The sequence below is a fragment of the Biomphalaria glabrata genome, chromosome 9, assembly GCF_947242115.1.
Source record: "Biomphalaria glabrata chromosome 9, xgBioGlab47.1, whole genome shotgun sequence".
In the NCBI taxonomy this organism is placed as follows: Eukaryota; Metazoa; Mollusca; class Gastropoda; family Planorbidae; genus Biomphalaria; species Biomphalaria glabrata.
In genome coordinates, this window is record NC_074719.1 from 27,713,146 (window position 1) to 27,737,091 (window position 23,946).

General features: G+C 36.9%; 1 protein-coding gene across 2 annotated transcripts in view; it reads right to left on the bottom strand.

The window, feature by feature from the left end:
• The window catches only part of LOC106059890 (CCN family member 1-like), a 208,481-nt gene that overhangs the window by 157,194 nt on the left and 27,341 nt on the right, over nucleotides 1–23,946 (bottom strand). The window lies entirely within an intron of this gene.

Genomic DNA, 23,946 nt, shown 5'->3' on the forward strand with positions numbered 1-23,946 from the left:
CTCCATAAAACAGTATTGAGTTTGGAGAAGAAAAAAAAGACAAATCTGTTCATTCTATAAATAGTCGGGAAATGAATCAAACATCCTGGTGTTGACAGGCCGATCTACAAATAGACAGTGTCTACAAGACAACGTAGTCATACATAGACACACACACACATACAAAGTATGAACCTATCATTTGTGGCGAGCGACAGACGATGCCTTCAATTATGACGCCATTCTGATATCGACACACGAATTACTCGAATGTAGGTCGCCAGGTATGGAGGTCGCCGAGTATAGTATGGAGGTCTCGCTTTGATTTTATTTTGACGAGTTGAATAATATGTCTGTTGCATGCTACCACCATGATAATACTTACAAGGCTGCAGAGTCATCTATCTGGATGAAAATCATCATATTTCATATCTCATATATGCTATCTTTGTTCTTTTTATTAATGAAATCATTTAAACACTACATCTTTGACGATGACATGAGAAATGCTAACGTATCAATATTAGATATAGATATAGATATATATAAAGCTAATATCTCAATTTTCGTTTGTACAAATAGTCCAAAATGAAGCTGGCGCAAGTTTAAAGTTGTCGAGGCTAAGTTTTGTGCCTCGTGATAAAAACACATTTCAGAACTAGGGTGAGATGTGGAGGTTGCAGGTGCAGGGTTCTAGAAATGATGTATCTTATTAAAATGACCTTAAGGTATTTGACTCTGTTAGAAACGTCGAAGTAAAGTCTTAAAACAAGAAGAAAAAATAGAGACATTTTTTGAAAAAAGACTTCTTTTCTACAACTTATGGTACTAACCAATGAATGCCAGATTAAAAACAATGAAACATTTTCTTCCCGTCCACCGTCCATCTCCCCGACTCCTGGTTCAGTGAATGTATATATCTACTACACTTTAGAATAATCCAGTGATAGGCCTTTAGGTCTAGACTTAGAAGATGATGCTCAAACTTTACCTGAACATTAAAATATCTAGATCTAGACCTAGTTCTCTAGCCAAATTTATATTTATTTCTTTTATTACTTTGAAAAATTATAACGGTCAAAGTAGAGTTCAACGAGCTCATATTTGTTTTGTTTTCTCAGCGATATACATCAACTGTTACATTTCTAGGACAATCGTTCGAGACATTTTTGGGATCCGAGTCCAAGGTCCACCCCCTGCCCTAACCCTCCACCCCTTGCCCTAACCCTCCATCAAGATGTGACGTCAATAGAGGTATTGCAATAATTAAAAAAAGTTATCGGCTATTTTTGTGACAACCTCGTAATTGCCCAGGCAAAAGTGTTCCTTTGTATGATCACGTGATAAGGCCTTTAAAAAAAAAGGTTCTCGGCTCAACAACAAGTGGAAGTCATTGATAAAGAAAAAAAAGGCCGTGTGGTTTGGAGAGACCATTGCAAGCTTAGAGCAGCATCGTAAAGAGAAGCAGAAGACCAGAGTTATTAAGACTGACGTCACGAAGTTGTGATCAAGTTATAGTATTACGTCATTGACATTGACATAGTCACATTGGACTAGAGTAACACCTTGAGTAAAATAACTAAATTTAGAAAGCCTTCAGGAGAGAAAACTTAGAAGTATAGTAGCAATTATACATAAACACTGAACCATAATCTTCAAAAATAAAAACAAAGTCTAATAAAATACTCTGAAAGACACAAAGATAAAGGCACCTTCCTCGTCCCATATGCTAGGACAAATTTGTACAAATACTCCTTCTTCCCTAGTGCTATTAGAGCATGGAATGGATTGCCTGAGCTAGCCAGGAAAACCAGTGACTTGGCAGATTTTAAGTCATTGGTTAACATGCATGACTAGATGCATGACACGTAGAATGTAATCATCTTCTTTTTTTGAAGTAACGTCTGTATTTTATAAGATAAGATAAGATAAGTTTTATTCCAGTGCACAGAATTGCAAGCTAAGAAAGTTGCACTTGACTTATGATATGTATAGCTGATTAGTAAAGACTAACTTTGTTAAGAACAGTTGGAGTTATCTTTGTATCACTAAATAATGGTGTCTAAATTTAGTAAATTAAAAACATTATTCCTGGTCAATAAAGCAATCGTGTCTATAAATGTCGGTCACACTGGACTGTCTGTGTTCAACTTGGCCGATATTTTGTGTCACACTTGACGAAATAATCAATTGTCACAACAAAGCCAATGTTTTCCATATCTTTAAAGTTTTGTTTTTTTTTAATTGCTATTTAGATATTTTAAGTTTGAGTATCTGCAGGAAGTAGAAATAAAAATGCAACGAGTAGAAAGAAATTCTAGAAAATGGAAAAAAAAAATTTACTTGTCATGAATACAAATATCTTCTATAGTCAAGCAATCATTGTGCTTAACACGTGACTACATGTTTCAATCACTTAACTAAAGCCAGATCTGAATCCGTCTAGAACTAAATCAAATCAACTAAATCAAGTCAACTACATCAAGTCAATTACATCAAGACCACTACATCAAGTCAACAACATCAAGTCAATAACATCAGGTCAATTACATCTAGTCAATTACATCTAGTCAACTACATCAAGTCAACTACATAAAATTAACTAAATCAAGTCAACTACATCAAGTCAATTACATCAAGTCAACTACATCAAGTCAATTACATCAAGTCAACTACATCAAGTCAACTACATCAAGTCAACTACATCAAGTCAATTACATCAAGTCAACCACATCAAGTCAACTACATCAAGTCAACTACATCAAGTCAATTACATCAAGTCAACTACATTAAGTCAATTACATCAAATCAACTACATCAAGTCAACTACATCAAGTCAACTACATCAAGTCAACTACATCAAGTCAACTACATCAAGTCAACTACATCAAGTCAACTACATCAAGTCAACTACATCAAGTCAACAGAGCACATAGGACCTTCACGTTTTGTTTATATTAATCAAAGTCACACATCAATTCACGAGAGTGGACAATGTCCGTCACGTTAGAGCTGGACATGAATGAGCCATAGGTAATGTGGAACGAGAGAGTTCCTGATTGGTTTCCACTAGTTTACATTTAGTGCAGGGACACAACCATTCTCTAGCTGCTTGGTTTCTAAAGGGTTCATTGAACAGATATGTATTAGTGTATTATAAGTCTTCCCAGAACCAATGGTTAATAAGTCACAAACTAAACGTAACAACTCAAAGTCCTTCCAAGCCAATGCCATCACAGCAAAGTAGAGCAAGAAGAGAGTCAGGAAAGAGACAGAAGCGAGACCCAACATAAAATCATAAAATCACATCCAGAGACACATGTACCAAACTGATCTTCACAACAAAAAAGGTCTGTATTTCTTGAGTTGATCAAATCTCCAGCAGAAATATCAATTGTAGTTTTCTCATAGATCATCCGAGCGGGGGGAATATCGACGTTATGTCAGGAGGTTCTCTGAAGATAGGAAAACACTTTCACCGCTCGCCTGAACAATACATGGAGGACAGTGTCCCGTGTGAAGCAGTGGAGGTTAGAAATACATGGAGGACAGTGTCCCGTGTGAAGCAGTGGAGGTTAGAAATACATGGAGGACAGTGTCCCGTGTGAAGCAGTGGAGGTTAGAAATACATTACAATGTACGACCTTTAGAATGAACTGCATTGAGTATCGCTCAGTCTTTAATAAATGTTTATTACAAACTTGTCTGATATATACAGAGCAATCGTTGATCTCAAGAGCTGCATGGACAAAATGATATCATTCTATAGAGTCATCAATTAAGTATTGAAGAGATTGTCGGATTCTTTTCAAATGTAACCACAGACCCTCATAGATGACAACATATAACGACACTGTACTTCTACAGAGGCCAGACCTATACAGATATTTTGACCACCTAGAGAAATACTTGATAATCCAGCAATTTTAGCAGCCCGCGAATGAGGAATAGCCGCTATTAGTTTTGTGTGGTCTGTCCGTCCCATTTGGATCACAGAAATTATTAAAATATTGAAAATCCTAGATCATAATATTTTAAAACTTTCAAAGTTCTGATGCACCGGTTACATTTTCTTTTCTGAAAGCCAATCATTTAATTGTAAAAAGGTAAACATGCAAGCAGTTGTTTGTTCCATAAAATACACCAATGTTACAACTATTCACTATTAATTGTTCAAAAGACTGAAGAGACAATTTTCAAGGGAACAATAGCCGAGCCTATTTTAAAACTATTCATGCAAAGTTTTTGTTTGTCTCTAAAACAATGTTTTAAAAAATAGACGCATGAGTAAAATAAATGTGTTCTGTATACAAGCTACAGAGATTTTAACAAAAAGTTTACTTCCTTTTAATTGTGAACAAATATATTTAGTATGTATATAAGTCGGATATCATCGAAAACATAATTGGGTTTTTATCACGGTAAAGTATACAGTTACTATTACTATGTAATGGAATGTATTATATAAATGTATATATATATATCTAACATAAGATTCGATTTAGAAAAATAACGACGTCTGCCTGTAACTCATCTTATCTTACTAAATACAGACGTTACTTCCAAAAATGAAATGACTACGTCGTAGACGTGTCCCTAGGTCAATCCAGTTATGCATGTAAATAGATGACCATGAAGTTCTGCCAAGTCGTTGGTTTTCTTGGCTGATTTAATTTGGTTTGATTTACATCTAGTTTAATAAGATATTTTTTTTATCTTATCCCATCTTATGTTCTATTTAGTTTGTTTCTGGTATCTTCTCTCTAGTCCAGTTCGGTAGCTTCTATTTGGTTCTAAACATTTCTAAACATAGTCAAACTTTTGAAATCCCAGCCCCCAATAACCTGATCAGAATCTCCCTCTTAACAGCCTCTTTCCTAATGTAACATTATAAATATAGCAATCATCACCCATGCAGCAATAGGTCAATATTTGGAAAGACCCAATCAGATCAGACTAAGCCCATCTCAAAGAGGAATCACGGAATCCAGCCCTTCGGTCTGTCAGACATGTATCACTGCCTAGCTGCCCATCAGATGTCATTAGGAACAAGTGACATGATTCAATCCTGCTTTGGGACCGCCAGACAGTGCTATCTTGTATGATATAGATCAGACTGGGTCATTGTTTGAACTAGGATGACCTCCAGACAGAGTGACAGGAGCGGTCAGTTCCAGAAAACGTGACCTTGACTCATAAATTCAGGAACAGTCATTCTTATATTACATTCATGCAATCATTTCAGTGACGAATATTTACTAGATCTACTATTTAAAACCGTAGAGAATCGAGAATCAAGTTCTTAATTTGGATACATACGTACACACACATACATACACACACATACATTCACACATACACATACATGCACAGATCGATTATCGATTTTTGTCTGTAAATGGAATGATTGTAAAGGTAAAAATTCTCTGAGGACCTAGTACTAACTAATATTTTGACTTGGGACCTAGTACTAACTAATATTTTGACTTGGGACCTAGTACTAACTAATATTTTGACTTGGGACCTAGTACTAACTAATATTTTGACTTGGGACCTAGTACTAACTAATATTTTGACTTGGGACCTAGTACTAACTAATATTTTGACTTATGATTTAGTGCTAACAAATGTTCACCGCTAACAGAAATTCTTTGTTTGTCTACAGATAATCAGAAAAACTTAGAAAAACTTCAATTATTTCTGGTCTAAACAATCTCCTTTAGATATATGAACCTCGGGCAACTACTCTGGAACAGGACCATAACATAAAATACATTTCAGCCTTGAATAAGAAACTCCAAACTTTGAGTCCCATGGAGCAGAGCTCGCTGTTCTAGTTATGTGATTCATCTCCTCGTAAATGGAAACAAAATGTAGGATATTTGGGTAGATACGAATCAGATTCAAAACGTGATATTTAAGCACGACAAGATTTGAGATAAAAAAAATTCATCATCTTTAACAGTTAGAAAAATACAGAGTGATTCACGGACTTGCTCGCGAGGTCAATATACATTTTCTTTCAGTTTGCATAGTGAATATTTGAACACAGTTTAATATAGGAAATGTCTCGGCTATACTTAGCTTTAGAGGCATAGAGGCATTTGTGAGAAGCCTCTTCACTGGTAAACACATAGCGGTACATTTATAAACAGACGGGTTTTCTTTTCAATCTTACAATCTACAAAGCAAAACTTCTACATGTGAAAGAGAAAGATTGAAGAATGTTAAGATTTAAATTTAAGAAATAAATGAATTTCAGAGATCAAATGCTATTTTCCCTCGACTGCCTCCACTGCTGGGAAGAAGAGGCAACCGTGCCTCATATTCTGTTTGACTGCCCCAGACTTTCAGAACTACGTCTCGACAGGTCTGGGAAACCAAAAATTCTCGACCTGTATGGTGACATGTATGCACTACGCAATACAGCAGGGTTTCTGTCCAGGGCTTTTGCAAGAGAAGATTTAAGCCTCTCAAGCCCTCACTCAAATGGAGTTTGATGATGATGATTTCCCCTCTACGAAATGGGTCCCAGTTATTGACAAACCATCGTACAGAGAAACTGCAGCAGTACCAGACAGACACAGAAGGCTTATGAAAATTACTACAGACTGTCACGTTTAATGAAGATGACGTCATATTCGAATGTATTGCATACAGAAAAAGCCATTTTTGAAACCCAAGAGAGCATAGATCTAGACTAAAAAAATCTTTAGAAAATAAAAAATACAAAAGTTAGACAAATTAAATATAAAAATTCTTATTTTTTAAAATAAAGTTTTTATTAAGTGCAATTACATAAATTATTTTGAATCGATCATTATTTAAGTTTTAGTAGATATTCGCTAAACAGACATAATTTGTGCGATTGGATATACCAGTAAATCGGTAATACCAAAACTAAGGCCTGCAGAACGCGGATCATATCATGCTAGTATAGCTATGTACTGTTTCAATATTTTAGCCGACGGGCTAATTATCTGCACACGGCTTATCTCCCTTAGTCTTAGTTCTGTCTCTTGGTAAAAAAAATTAATTACTACTAATTGATACAATTATTTGGTCAAATGTTCGATGTATTCATGTGTTGTCAGTTGTCAATGACTGTTTACATTGCTAATATGACATTATATTTGGTGACATTCTATCTGTTGACATTCTGTGTGTGTATCTGGTTGAACAGAACAAGATCCTATTCATGACTTCTGTCTTTAGAACCAAAGTTCTGAGTGCGCAAACTGAACGTTTCATCTGTTGACATTCTGTGTGTGTATCTGGTTGAACAGAACAAGATCCTATTCATGACTTCTGTCTTTAGAACCAAAGTTCTGAGTGCGCAAACTGAACGTTTCATGTAAATATCATACAGGGGTTAACCAAGGGTCATCAGTTGCTTTTAAATCTCTCTGTTATCTAACCCATTTGTATATCATGCTACAAAATAGTCTATACATTAGTAAAATCTATTAATAACCGTCTTTATCTTTTATTTATAACTCAAGCTATTTCTAAATTTATCTAATCATTCATATAAATATGTGCTGAGCTTTGTTTATCTAGATCTATTTCTTACCACGACTAAATATGCTCCAGAAATACTGGGTCTACATGTAGTACTGAAAATATTCATGTAGTAATATAAAGTGACCTTTTAGTACTTAAAATGCTTCTACACGTTATAAAGAGTGTGTGGGCGATCGCCCCCCCCCAGAAAGGGGAGGGGAGGACGCATTTTAGTAAAGAAATCACACAATTTGTATACGAATTTATTAGTTATGTTAACAATATATACTAATTATTTATATTTCAAACTATTTTTAGATTATTTTCCTCCCCCCTCTGATATGTTGGCCGCTTTGGTGGGATGGGGAGGTGGCGATGGCATCAATCCCCCCCCCCATAAACTTGCGGGTGGGGGGGGGGCGGTCCAATTTATTTGTAGAAATCACACCTTGTTAACGGAATCAATTAAATATCAGTATAATTAAAACTTGTTAATGATATTTTAACTGATCTTTATATTATGTCGTTCCCCTGTTAGCCGATTGTGTGAGGTGGGGGGTCTACTGCCCTTCCCACCTAAGCCCTTTGAGTGGGGGGGGGGGCGGTACTACTTTTCTTTAGAAATCATAGTTTGTGAACAAAATTAGTTGAATTACTATATAATTTTTATATTATGTCGCTATACTTCTGGTATCTTAGCTGATTCGGTGCGATGGGGGAGGGCGATTGCTTCTGCTGCCCTCCCCACTCTAGCCCTCTGAATGCGGGGGGCGGTCCTATTTTTATGGAGAATATAGTATGTGAACAAAATATCTATATAATATAAGCTGCATATTGATGTTTCAACCAATTGTTATATTATCTCGCACACGGACTCTGATCTCAAATTTTATCATTAGTAAATGTAAAATAAAAAAGGTTGTACCAGGTGGGAGGGGCGATACATACAATCGCCCTCCGCCCATCGGACAAACCAATACTTTTTTTCTTTTTATATTTTAGTTAAGAAACATAAAATTAAAAAAAAAATGTCACTAATATAATTTAATATGCTATAAATTAAATTCTTTTATCGAGTCACCCCACCCCCTTTTTTATGCCAAATGCAATAATTAGCAGAAATTATAAAAAGGAGCGAGGATTAACGTTTTCACTCTACCGCCCTCTCCCCTTTCCAAACGAAAACATGACGTTTTAAAACAGAAAAGTGAAATATGGCGACAGAGTTGATGTAATTGCATACCAATTTATCTGAGTTATTTTAAGAAAGACTTTGTTTTGGAAAATTTAGAATTCATATGAAATTTTTCATTACAAGAGTAACAACTGAGATGAGTTCTGAACCCAAATATTCTTTTCCAAGTTACCTTTTTCTATTGTATAAAAAATGTTGAGACCATAACTCACAATTTATGCTTCAATCCTAAAAATACAAAAACAATTGAAGCAGAATCTAATTGGTTCACTTACTTTCTCCTCCAACTTCCGACATTTTTTGTTCAGAGATTTGAATTCTATTCTATAACAAAACAAAGTTACAAACACTTACAAATGAGCTTTTTTTTTTTAAAAAAAAATTTTGAATATTTTTTTCGGCGGCGATCCTCAAAGTCTTAATATAAATATGTGGGGTATCTTATCTTTTCAAGGAACAAATCGGTTGTGTTTGCAATGTATTAAGAGCCTGTAAATTCATATTAGACTATTTTTCAAGTAAAACATTTTCAAAAGGTCCTTTTTGAATAGGATGAATAATGAGCTGTAGATGTCAGGAGAATGTGATTCTGCAGTAAAGAATGCAAGAAAACTCTTTTGGCGTCGGGACTTCGCCCCGGACTTAACTGGGGGAGCTTTCAGCGCTCCTCCAGACAACCTAATTGTCAAGCTGTTGTTTTGTTTTTTAAATCTAATAAATAAATATATTTTGAACAAAAACGCCCCCCCCCCCTTCCAAAGTTCTGGATCCGCTAGTGTGTTAACATAACATCTGTTGACATTCTGTCTGTTTATGTATCTGTAGCTATAAGTGTATGTAGAGAGGAAAGCTTCGATGTTTCATTGCCCCCCCTCCAAAGCTCCGATGTTTCATTGCCCCCCCCCTCCAAATCTCCGATGTTTCATTGCCCCACCCTCCAAAGCTCCGATGTTTCATTGCCCCCACCCCTCCAAAGCTCCGATGTTTCATTGCCCCCCCCCCTCCAAATCTCCGATGTTTCATTGCCCCCCCCCCCCGCCCCCCATTTCAAGTTTTAGTTTTTGTTTCGTGTTCTTCCAGTTCCAACCAAATCTAAAAATAAATTGCTCCCACAAACTGCCGGACAAGTTTTCGGTTCTCTAATATTAAGAGAATGCCTGTCTGAGGTCTCTTATAGCTGCAAGCAATTCAGCGCCTGGCAATTATTGTCAAGCACTGATAGGATTGGCTTGTAAAACGTTGGTCCTCAAAGATGTAAATCTAGCGTTCATGTTGCTTAAAAGTAACATTAAAAACAAAAAATTTGAGAAGCGGTTCTTGTGCCCAATGCAGCTGGCAGGCCTAATACATCCTATAATGATTTTATTTGTGTTTTTTTTTTATTTACAATACCTCTAACAATTTTCAAAGGAAAAAAATAAATGTGAATTTGGCGAGATAACTAGATCTAGATCAAACATCGGTTCTTGAACTATCACTTTCGGGAATTTCTGAATATAAGGCATTACGAATTGACGAATGTAATAAATTAATTTTCATGAACATTTTGCGCATCGTCTTCTAAGTCTTATCATCAAGAGGCTTATCATTGGAATATTATCAACTGTAGTCATGGGCGTAGCCAGGATTTTTTTCGGGGGGAGGGGGTTTGGGGGGGGGGATTTTTTTCTTCCCCCCCTCCCCCCCCCCCCGCGAATTTTTTAAAATATGTATTTATGTGTGCGTGTACATAATCTTTATTACATTCTGACCCTTCATTCTTTCGGAAGACGTTTAGTGTGCCCTAGAATAGGTTATTCCATGAGTTAGCGGAAAAATTGTAGATTTCCCGCCATTAGTAGCAATGGGGTCCGGGGGAGCGCTAGGAGCTCCCCCAGCGCGGGGCTAAGCCCCGAAGCCAAGCACTATTTCTGATAACGAAAGCCAACAAAATGCATATTCTGAGGTATCTACAGTGCATTTTCCTGCTATTAAAAAGTTCTATTTCAAAAACCTAATGTGCTATTTTTACTGACTTAGACCCTCCCGCGCCGTTCGACGCATTAGCCGTCAAGCTGTTTCCATAAAATTGTAGACGCCCCGATATTATTAGCGAGGGGGTCTGGGGGAGCGCTAGGAGCTCCCCCAGCGCGGGGCCTAGCCCCGCCGCCAAGCACTATTTCTGGTATTGAAAGCCAACAAAATGCATATTCTGAGGTATCTACACTGCATTTTCCTGCTATTAAAAAGTTCTATTTCAAAAACTTAATGTGCTATTCTTACTGAATTACAAACTCCCGCGCCGTTCGACACATTTGCCGTCAAGCTGTTTCCATAAAATTGTAGACTCCCCGACCTGGCGGGGGGTTTAAACTCAAAACTCCTTTGGCTACGCTCATAGATTTTAGAGTGATTAATTTGCTTTTATTTATATTGAAGAGGTACTTTTGAGCTTCATACTCCACTGGAGGGGAGTTTAAACTCAAAACCCTTTGACTACACTCATAACATTTTGAGTGTATAATTTGCTTTGTTTTTATTATTAAAGAGGTATTTTTTACCTTCAAACCCCGCTGAAGTGGGGTTTAAACTCAAAACTGAGTCAAAACCCATTTAGCTACGCTCATAACATTTTGAGTACGTAATTAGCTTTTTTTTTATGTTGAAGAGGGGGTTTATCGTAAATTTTAGAGGGGGTTTTAAAATCAAAATCTTCCTTAACTGTGCTCTTGGAATTAGGGGATTTTCGTTTGCATATTTTTGTTTTGTTTTATAGAAGAGGGGGAGTTAACTGCAAAAACCCCAGGAAGGGGGTTTAAAACTCAAAACCCCTGGTAGGGGGTTTTAAACTCAAAACCCCTTGGTAGGGGTTTTTAAACTCGAACCACTCTGGTAGGGGTTTTAAACTCGAACCCCCCTGGTAGGGGGTTTTAAACACAAAACCCCCTGGTAGGGGGTTTTAAACTCAAAACCCCTTTGGTTGTGCTGGGGCAAGTGATGATTTAGTATTAAAATCTCACCTAAAATAAACAAAATCAAAGCAAAAAATCAGTCACTAAATTCCGATCCCCCCCCCCGGGGGGATTTCATTTCGGGGGGGGGGGGGGGTTGAACCCCGCCCCCCCCTGGCTACGCCCATGACTGTAATACATTCGCATAAAACAGGATTATTTCTCGGGGTAGGGGGCGGGGTACAAGATATTCCATTGTTTTTTTAATCTAAACATTCATTAGTTATTAAGAGAAATAACAATGGCTCTATAAGTTGTTTAAAGGAGGAATTGTCTTTTAAAAAATATTTTTAATGTTTTTCTTGTTTCAATGGTGGTCAGTCTTTTTAAAATCGTGGGTCAAATAAACGTCTAAAATGTTTATAACTGGCCGCATTGCAATGAAAAGTTTTAACTCTAATGATACCGACGCTCTACGGTTTCACTTTATACAGCTGATAGAAGTTTGAAAGACCGGATATGGATCGTGGACCGGAGTTCGATATTGCAGTTGTATTTTAATTTAAGCTTTTCCTTAAATCAAGAATAATAATGTATATAAAACAGTTTGAAATAATAATTTTACTTCTTAAATTATTGTTAGTCTTCTATTTAGATTTTATATTATTTCCCTTGTCATTGTATTTAAATAAACATGATTTAATTTTTAAGAAAATGATACAGTTATAATATAATAATGGCCTTTTTAAAATGTCTGTTGAGGGCAAATAAGTAAGTATTCGAAATTTCTACAAATGGTTGATCTAACAAGTAACTTTTAGAGGACACTACCGCACATAGTGTGAGAATCAGTGACGGACAGGAAGCTACTCCGAGCAGAAGAAAATCTGTCTGGCTCTGCAATGGGAGAGCACTGAGTGGTGAGTTTGAGGGGGAGACAAATTGAATCTTAGAGATAAGTCGACACATAAGAAGATAGGTGTTGTCTCCCTTCACAGCTGACACAGGCTGAGCTTCCCAAGGAGATCTACAGGCTGAATGACAGTCTAGTATTACGATGTAGTGAGAGAGAAAAAAACATGGATTAGAAGATTTTCTAGCAAAACAAACTCATAAAAGTTTGATAAGACTGAGGTGAAAAGAACAACAATAAAGTAGAAAGAGCAATGGCTTCATAGATACAGAAAGGTAGCCCTCTGAGCTCATATGTAGCCCACGGTTAGATACGTTGTCATGTGGCCCGCATAACTAACAACTAATAGATAAAAAGACAATTTGAAAGATAGATATATTTATGTGTAGATAGATAGATAGATAGATAGATAGATAGATAGACCTATGTTTGATACATAAAGACTGGTCAATGTCTTTTTGTTATAACATTTTTTTCAGCACCTCGGAACATATTGTCCCTGTGATATTTTGTCTATATAAAAATGAGGCTTCTTTAGTTATAGATCTAGATTTAAAAATAGATTTTAAATCTGTGAATTGAAAAAAAAAAACTCCTTTAGAAAACATTATCTCTTTATCTTTGTAGTGATTCGCTACAAGTGTCAATTAGCGTGAAGACACTCTATGATCATATGCTCATGACATTTGGACCCGAATCAAGATGTAATGATGTAAGCGATGTGTTGAGATATGCTCATGACATTTAGACCCGAATCAAGATGTAATGATGTAAGCGATGTGTTGAGATATGCTCATGACATTTGGACCCGAATCAAGATCTAATGATGTAAGCGATGTGTTGAGATATGCTCATGACATTTGGACCCGAATCAAGATCTAATGATGTAAGCGATGTGTTGAGATATGCTCATGACATTTGGACCCGAATCAAGATCTAATGATGTAAGCGATGTGTTGAGATATGCTCATGACATTTGGACCCAAATCAAGATCTAATGATGTAAGCGATGTGTTGAGATATGCTCATGACATTTGGACCCGAATCAAGATCTAATGATGTAAGCGATGTGTTGAGATATGCTCATGACATTTGGACCCGAATCAAGATCTAATGATGTAAGCGATGTGTTGAGAAATGCTCATGACATTTGGACCCGAATCAAGATCTACTGATGTAAGCGATGTGTTGAGATATGCTCATGACATTTGGACCCGAATCAAGATCTAATGATGTAAGCGATGTGTTGAGATATGCTCATGACATTTGGACCCGAATCAAGATCTAATGATGTAAGCGATGTGTTGAGATATGCTCATGACATTTTGACCCGAATCAAGATCTACTGATGTAAGCGATGTGTTGAGATATGCTCATGACATTTGGACCCGAATCAAGATCTAATGATGTAAGCGATGTGTTGAGATATGCTCATGACATTTTGACCCGAATCAAGATCTACTGATGTAAGCGATGTGTTGAGATATGCTCATGACATTTGGACCCGAATCAAGATCTACTGATGTAAGCGATGTGTTGAGATATACTCATGACATTTGGACCCGAATCAAGATATACTGATGTAAGCGATGTGTTGAGATATACTCATGACATTTAGACCCGAATCAAGATGTAATGATGTAAGCGATGTGTTGAGATATGCTCATGACATTTGGACCCGAATCAAGATCTAATGATGTAAGCGATGTGTTGAGATATACTCATGACATTTGCTCCCGAATCAAGATCTACTGATGTAAGCGATGTGTTGAGATATACTCATGACATTTAGACCCGAATCAAGATGTAATGATGTAAGCGATGTGTTGAGATATGCTCATGACATTTGGACCCGAATCAAGATCTAATGATGTAAGCGATGTGTTGAGATATACTCATGACATTTGCTCCCGAATCAAGATCTACTGATGTAAGCGATGTGTTGAGATATACTCATGACATTTGGACCCGAATCAAGATCTACTGATGTAAGCGATGTGTTGAGATATGCTCATGACATTTGGACCCGAATCAAGATCTACTGATGTAAGCGATGTGTTGAGATATACTCATGACATTTGGACCCGAATCAAGATCTACTGATGTAAGCGATGTGTTGAGATATACTCAGGACATTTGGACCCAAATCAAGATCTACTGATGTAAGCGATGTGTTGAGATATGCTCATGACATTTTAACCCGAATCAAGATCTACTGATGTAAGCGCTGTGTTGAGATATGCTCATGACATTTGGACCCGAATCAAGATCTACTGATGTAAGCGATGTGTTGAGATATGCTCATGACATTTGGACCCGAATCAAGATCTACTGATGTAAGCGATGTGTTGAGATATGCTCATGACATTTGGACCCGAATCAAGATCTAATGATGTAAGCGATGTGTTGAGATATGCTCATGACATTTTGACCCGAATCAAGATCTACTGATGTAAGCGATGTGTTGAGATATGCTCATGACATTTGGACCCGAATCAAGATCTACTGATGTAAGCGATGTGTTGAGATATGCTCATGACATTTAGACCCGAATCAAGATGTAATGATGTAAGCGATGTGTTGAGATATGCTCATGACACTTGGACCCGAATCAAGATCTAATGATGTAAGCGATGTGTTGAGATATACTCATGACATTTGGACCCGAATCAAGATCTACTGATGTAAGCGATGTGTTGAGATATACTCATGACATTTGGACCCGAATCAAGATCTACTGATGTAAGCGATGTGTTGAGATATACTCATGACATTTGGACCCGAATCAAGATCTACTGATGTAAGCGATGTGTTGAGATATACTCATGACATTTAGACCCGAATCAAGATGTAATGATGTAAGCGATGTGTTGAGATATGCTCATGACATTTGGACCCGAATCAAGATCTAATGATGTAAGCGATGTGTTGAGATATACTCATGACATTTGCTCCCGAATCAAGATCTACTGATGTAAGCGATGTGTTGAGATATACTCATGACATTTGGACCCGAATCAAGATCTACTGATGTAAGCGATGTGTTGAGATATGCTCATGACATTTGGACCCGAATCAAGATCTACTGATGTAAGCGATGTGTTGAGATATACTCATGACATTTGGACCCGAATCAAGATCTACTGATGTAAGCGATGTGTTGAGATATACTCAGGACATTTGGACCCAAATCAAGATCTACTGATGTAAGCGATGTGTTGAGATATGCTCATGACATTTTAACCCGAATCAAGATCTACTGATGTAAGCGCTGTGTTGAGATATGCTCATGACATTTGGACCCGAATCAAGATCTACTGATGTAAGCGATGTGTTGAGATATGCTCATGACATTTGGACCCGAATCAAGATCTACTGATGTAAGCGATGTGTTGAGATATGCTCATGACATTTGGACCCGAATCAAGATCTACTGATGTAAGCGATGTGTTGAGATATACTCATGACATTTGGACCCGAATCAAGATCTACTGATGTAAGCGATGTGTTGAGATATGCTCATGACATTTGGACCCGAATCAAGATCTACTGATGTAAGCGATGTGTTGAGATATGCTCATGACATTTGGACCCGAATCAAGATCTACTGATGTAAGCGATGTGTTGAGATATGCTCATGACATTTGGACCCGAATCAAGATCTACTGATGTAAGCGATGTGTTGAGATATGCTCATGACATTTGGACCCGAATCAAGATCTACTGATGTAAGCGATGTGTTGAGATATGCTCATGACATTTGGACCCGAATCAAGATCTACTGATGTAAGCGATGTGTTGAGATATGCTCATGACATTTGGACCCGAATCAAGATCTACTGATGTAAGCGATGTGTTGAGATATACTCATGACATTTGGACCCGAATCAAGATCTACTGATGTAAGCGATTTGTTGAGATATACTCATGACATTAGGACCCGAATCAAGATCTACTGATGTAAGCGATGTGTTGAGATATACTCATGACATTTGGACCCGAATCAAGATCTACTGATGTAAGCGATGTGTTGAGATATGCTCATGACATTTGGACCCGAATCAAGATCTACTGATGTAAGCGATGTGTTGAGATATGCTCATGACATTTGGACCCGAATCAAGATCTACTGATGTAAGCGATGTCTTGAGATATGCTCATGACATTAGGACCCGAATCAAGATCTACTGATGTAAGCGATGTGTTGAGATATACTCATGACATTTGGACCCGAATCAAGATCTACTGATGTAAGCGATGTGTTGAGATATACTCATGACATTTGGACCCAAATCAAGATCTACTGATGTAAGCGATGTGTTTAGATATGCTCATGACATTTGGACCCGAATCAAGATCTAATGATGTAAGCGATGTGTTGAGATATGCTCATGACATTTGGACCCGAATCAAGATCTACTGATGTAAGCGATGTGTTGAGATATACTTATGACATTTGGACCCGAATCAAGATCTACTGATGTAAGCGATGTGTTGAGATATACTCATGACATTTGGACCCGAATCAAGATCTACTGATGTAAGCGATGTGTTGAGATATGCTCATGACATTTGGACCCGAATCAAGATCTACTGATGTAAGCGATGTGTTGAGATATGCTCATGACATTTGGACCCGAATCAAGATCTACTGATGTAAGCGATGTGTTGAGATATGCTCATGACATTTGGACCCGAATCAAGATCTACTGATGTAAGCGATGTGTTGAGATATGCTCATGACATTTGGACCCGAATCAAGATCTAATGCTGTAAGCGATGTGTTGAGATATGCTCATGACATTTGGACCCGAATCAAGATCTACTGATGTAAGCGATGTGTTGAGATATGCTCATGACATTTGGACCCGAATCAAGATCTACTGATGTAAGCGATGTGTTGAGATATACTCATGACATTTGGACCCGAATCAAGATCTACTGATGTGAGCGATGTGTTGAGATATGCTCATGACATTTGGACCCGAATCAAGATCTACTGATGTAAGCGATGTGTTGAGATATGCTCATGACATTTGGACCCGAATCAAGATCTACTGATGTAAGCGATGTGTTGAGATATGCTCATTTACTTTGGACATGAATCAAGATCTACTGATGTAAGCGATGTGTTGAGATATGCTCATGACATTTGGACCCGAATCAAGATGTACTGATGTAAGCGATGTGTTGAGATATGCTCATGACATTTGGACCCGAATCAAGATCTACTGATGTAAGCGATGTGTTGAGATATGCTCATGACATTTGGACCCGAATCAAGATCTACTGATGTAAGCGATGTGTTGAGATATGCTCATGACATTTGGACCCGAATCAAGATCTAATGCTGTAAGCGATGTGTTGAGATATGCTCATGACATTTGGACCCGAATAAAGATCTACTGATGTAAGCGATGTGTTGAGATATGCTCATGACATTTGGACCCGAATCAAGATCTACTGATGTAAGCGATGTGTTGAGATATGCTCATGACATTTGGACCCGAATCAAGATCTACTGATGTAAGCGATGTGTTGAGATATGCTCAGGACATTTGGACCCAAATCAAGATCTACTGATGTAAGCGATGTGTTGAGATATGCTCATGACATTTGGACCCGAATCAAGATCTACTGATGTAAGCGATGTGTTGAGATATGCTCATGACATTTGGACCCGAATCAAGATGTAATGATGTAAGCGATGTGTTGAGATATGCTCATGACATTTGGACCCGAATCAAGATGTAATGATGTAAGCGATGTGTTGAGATATGCTCATGACATTTGGACCCGAATCAAGATGTAATGATGTAAGCGATGTGTTGAGATATACTCATGACATTTGGACCCGAATCAAGATCTACTGATGTAAGCGATGTGTTGAGATATACTAATGACATTTGGACCCGAATCAAGATGTACTGATGTAAGCGATGTGTTGAGATATGCTCATGACATTTGGACCCGAATCAAGATCTACTGATGTAAGCGATGTGTTGAGATATGCTCATGACATTTGGACCCGAATCAAGATCTACTGATGTAAGCGATGTGTTGAGATATGCTCATGACATTTGGACCCGAATCAAGATCTACTGATGTAAGCGATGTGTTGAGATATGCTCATGACATTTGGACCCGAATCAAGATCTACTGATGTAAGCGATGTGTTGAGATATACTCATGACATTTGGACCCGAATCAAGATCTACTGATGTGAGCGATGTGTTGAGATATGCTCATGACATTTGGACCCGAATCAAGATCTACTGATGTAAGCGATGTGTTGAGATATGCTCATGACATTTGGACCCGAATCAAGATCTACTGATGTAAGCGATGTGTTGAGATATGCTCATTTACTTTGGACCCGAATCAAGATCTACTGATGTAAGCGATGTGTTGAGATATGCTCATGACATTTGGACCCGAATCAAGATGTACTGATGTAAGCGATGTGTTGAGATATGCTCATGACATTTGGACCCGAATCAAGATCTACTGATGTAAGCGATGTGTTGAGATATACTCATGACATTTGGACCCGAATCAAGATCTACTGATGTAAGCGATGTGTTGAGATATGCTCATGACATTTGGACCCGAATCAAGATCTAATGCTGTAAGCGATGTGTTGAGATATGCTCATGACATTTGGACCCGAATCAAGATCTACTGATGTAAGCGATGTGTTGAGATATGCTCATGACATTTGGACCCGAATCAAGATCTACTGATGTAAGCGATGTGTTGAGATATGCTCATGACATTTGGACCCGAATCAAGATCTACTGATGTAAGCGATGTGTTGAGATATGCTCAGGACATTTGGACCCAAATCAAGATCTACTGATGTAAGCGATGTGTTGAGATATGCTCATGACATTTGGACCCGAATCAAGATCTACTGATGTAAGCGATGTGTTGAGATATGCTCATGACATTTGGACCCGAATCAAGATGTAATGATGTAAGCGATGTGTTGAGATATGCTCATGACATTTGGACCCGAATCAAGATGTAATGATGTAAGCGATGTGTTGAGATATGCTCATGACATTTGGACCCGAATCAAGATCTACTGATGTAAGCGATGTGTTGAGATATGCTCATGACATTTGGACCCGAATCAAGATCTACTGATGTAAGCGATGTGTTGAGATATGCTCATGACATTTGGACCCGAATCAAGATGTAATGATGTAAGCGATGTGTTGAGATATGCTCATGACATTTGGACCCGAATCAAGATGTAATGATGTAAGCGATGTGTTGAGATATGCTCATGACATTTGGACCCGAATCAAGATGTAATGATGTAAGCGATGTGTTGAGATATACTCATGACATTTGGACCCGAATCAAGATCTACTGATGTAAGCGATGTGTTGAGATATACTCATGACATTTGGACCCGAATCAAGATGTACTGATGTAAGCGATGTGTTGAGATATGCTCATGACATTTGGACCCGAATCAAGATCTACTGATGTAAGCGATGTGTTGAGATATGCTCATGACATTTGGACCCGAATCAAGATCTACTGATGTAAGCGATGTGTTGAGATATGCTCATGACATTTGGACCCGAATCAAGATCTACTGATGTAAGCGATGTGTTGAGATATGCTCATGACATTTGGACCCGAATCAAGATCTACTGATGTAAGCGATGTGTTGAGATATACTCATGACATTTGGACCCGAATCAAGATCTACTGATGTAAGCGATGTGTTGAGATATACTCATGACATTAGGACCCGAATCAAGATCTACTGATGTAAGCGATGTTTTGAGATATGCTCATGACATTTAGACCCGAATCAAGATCTACTGATGTAAGCGATGTGTTGAGATATACTCATGACATTTGGACCCGAATCAAGATCTACTGATGTAAGCGATGTGTTGAGATATGCTCATGACATTTGGACCCGAATCAAGATCTACTGATGTAAGCGATGTGTTGAGATATGCTCATGACATTTGGACCCGAATCAAGATCTACTGATGTAAGCGATGTGTTGAGATATGCTCATGACATTTGGACCCGAATCAAGATCTACTGATGTAAGCGATGTGTTGAGATATGCTCATGACATTTGGACCCGAATCAAGATCTACTGATGTAAGCGATGTGTTGAGATATGCTCATGACATTTGGACCCGAATCAAGATCTACTGATGTAAGCGATGTGTTGAGATATGCTCATGACATTTGGACCCGAATCAAGATCTACTGATGTCAGCGATGTGTTGAGATATGCTCATGACATTTGGACCCGAATCAAGATCTACTGATGTCAGCGATGTGTTGAGATATGCTCATGACATTTGGACCCGAATCAAGATCTACTGATGTAAGCGATGTGTTGAGATATGCATCAAGTCGTAAAGGCATAAAAAAGAGAACACAAAAATAAAAAAATGTCTTTATCCTTCTCTCGATATAAACTGATTCCCAGAACTATGGTCAATGGATGGTCTTTAGATTCAAGCAGAGCTCTTCAGTTTGTCTTTCTTGTCTAACGTGTATGTACTGACCAGCGTGGTGGCTACTCTAGGGAATGAGATCGTGAGTGAAGTCTTAGTGTCCAGTCTCTATAGTCCTAGAAGTCTAACGTGTATGTATAGACTCTTACTGACCAGCGTGGTGGCTACTCTACAGAATGAGATCGTGAGTGAAGTCTTAGTGTCCAGTCTCTATAGTCCTAGAAGTCTAACGTGTATGTATAGACTCTTACTGACCAGCGTGGTGGCTACTCTACAGAATGAGATCGTGAGTGAAGTCTTAGTGTCCAGTCTCTATAGTCCTAGAAGTCTAGTTTGTTTAAAACATGAAACGTAAAATGAAATGGAAAGAAAAATATTCACATTGTATTTATTTAAATAAGAAACTAACAAGCTAAATCTGAAAACAATTATTTTTTTAAATCTACTTTTCTACATCTTACAGAGCAATTATTTGCTCTTAATAACTAGTGAAGTAAAAGCGTTTTCCAAAGATATACATTAACTGTCAAATTATAGAAAATCGTTAGAGTCGTTTTCAAGAACCGTGTCCACTCACCCAGGTTTTTGAGCCTATGAAATTGCAAGCTGAATCGAGGAATAGTAAAAATTAAATTGCACATTAAAAATGAAAGATAAAAAAAAGTGAGTAGTGAAGAGTGAAGAGTGCTTAGTTATTGAAAGAAAGTAATAAGGACACGTTGATACAAAGCTTTTATCAACTCACTCCGTCTGTCTGTTTGTCTGTCTGTCTAGTACACATTTTGTACACGTTATTTCTTCTATTTCCCATTCTAGGATCAAGTTGAAACTTTGCACAATTATTCATTGTCCATAACAAAACATGATTCAATTAAAAAATTTAAGCGATTAATTAATCAGCGGTAATTAATTAAATTCGCATGATGTACAAAAAGGGAAATAAAGGTTACAGTATTGAGAGATGTGATTGTAAATGTGTAGCTCTTTCCCTTACGAAAGCTTTATTTGTTATATTATTATTATTTTACAATCCGTCTATTCAAGTCACACATTTAGCCTGGTAAAACTCTAGTTCAAGTGAAATAATTTTTAAAACCATACTAAAAATTAATTTAAATTTGGCTTCAGATTTAGTAAAAATCTTTATCTTGAACAGACAGTTCATTCTTTTTAAAATTCAAACATTCATGAGCTATTTAGAGCAAAATAATCGCTCTATAAAATGTATAAAGGTGGTATTGTCTTTTGTTCTACAGGTATTTATCACGTAATTTTTTGTTTGTTTGTGTTTTTCAGTTTGCCTATTTCTAGATAGTCATTTAGTATGAGATTTAAGGATAAATGAGGTAGCCAAATTTAGGGCTAGAGGGTTTAGATAATAGATTTATCACATGGTACTTTAAAGACTCTAATTGGAGCAGATTGAAATAAAAGTAGTGCGCAGACAATAAACAAGAGTGTATAGTGTTTGAATCTTAGTGGATATTTTCATACGCCTATTCAGTCACGTGCTTTTAGTAAACACTTTTTTTTTTAAAAAAATAGTGCAAAGAAATGTTACTATGGTATTAATACTTTCATAGTCTGTGCACCATAGACTATATATTACATGGACTGCCAACACTAAGAAAACTAAGCATAAGTTCCATTCACCGAGGCGTCCTTGGTTGCGTGGTAAATTGACTTCCGGTAGAATTTGTTACTATATAAAGAAACTATTCCCGAAGATTTTTACCATCAATTTTACAGCAAATTATAAATGGAAACTTAATTGTCATATACGATGTTACAGAGGTAAGTGTTCACAAATCAATTTGTGACTTAGATCTATGACTATAAAGCTTTGTAACTGATTTTCTTAGCCAATATAGATAATTAGCCAAGCCTGTATTTCGTGTATTCTTGTTTACGACATTAATTGTCTGCTAATTGGTGCTGCCAGTTTGGATTATTTGTTTTTCTTTTTTTTTTTTTTCATCACATTTGATAATTATTATCATTATTTTTACAATGTATATTTTAAATGTGATAAGCGATTTACTGAAAGAGTCAATACATTTCTGAGAGTGTCATTTATTAATTTTGTATATAATGGGTGATATAGGCCTAAGTTAAGTCTGTGAATGAGTCAGTCTAAATAAAATAACAATATAGTGAGTCAATAAGCCTACAATCTTACATCTTTACCAACTTTTGTTCAGATATACAAATATTTTTTTATTCAATTTGATTTTAATTTCAAGATAATGTGCATTTTTATCTATAGTAATGGAAAATCAACCATAAAAAAAAAATCAACGATGTATGTATGACTAACTGAAAAATCTGCATAAAAATTTCGGCCTTCAAGTTTTTAGTGTTTTTTTTAACTAACTAGAATCCCAAATAACATCCAATTCTTCTAAAAGCTATAAAAAGATCTGATATTGTTTCGAATATATTCGCCCAATAAAATTTTAGAATCATTAGGCTCTACTTCACTAGAAAGTGATTGTACACATAAACATGTAGACTTTCACCCAGATGTAGTGACCTATGGCTATAAACTTTATCTACAAATACGAACTTACACACAACACACTACTACACTACTATATATATATATATATATATATAATAGAACACTAAACACTATTTATGTAAATGCCAATTTTTAAGTTTGTAAAATAATAATTTGTTTTTATAAAAAATCTGGCTATGCCTATAGTACTCTTAACAAAATTATGACTAAAAATATTATGAACGTCGAGTCTCTAGATTCATCATCTGTGTGTGTCTGATAAACCCAGAGAATGAAGATATAGAATCTATATAGGCCCCCTATTATATATAATCTAGCTTTAGTTGACTCTAGACTAGATCTAGGATAATTTCAAGTCTAGATGTTCAGCTTCATCTTACCTTGATCATGATGATTAATTTTAA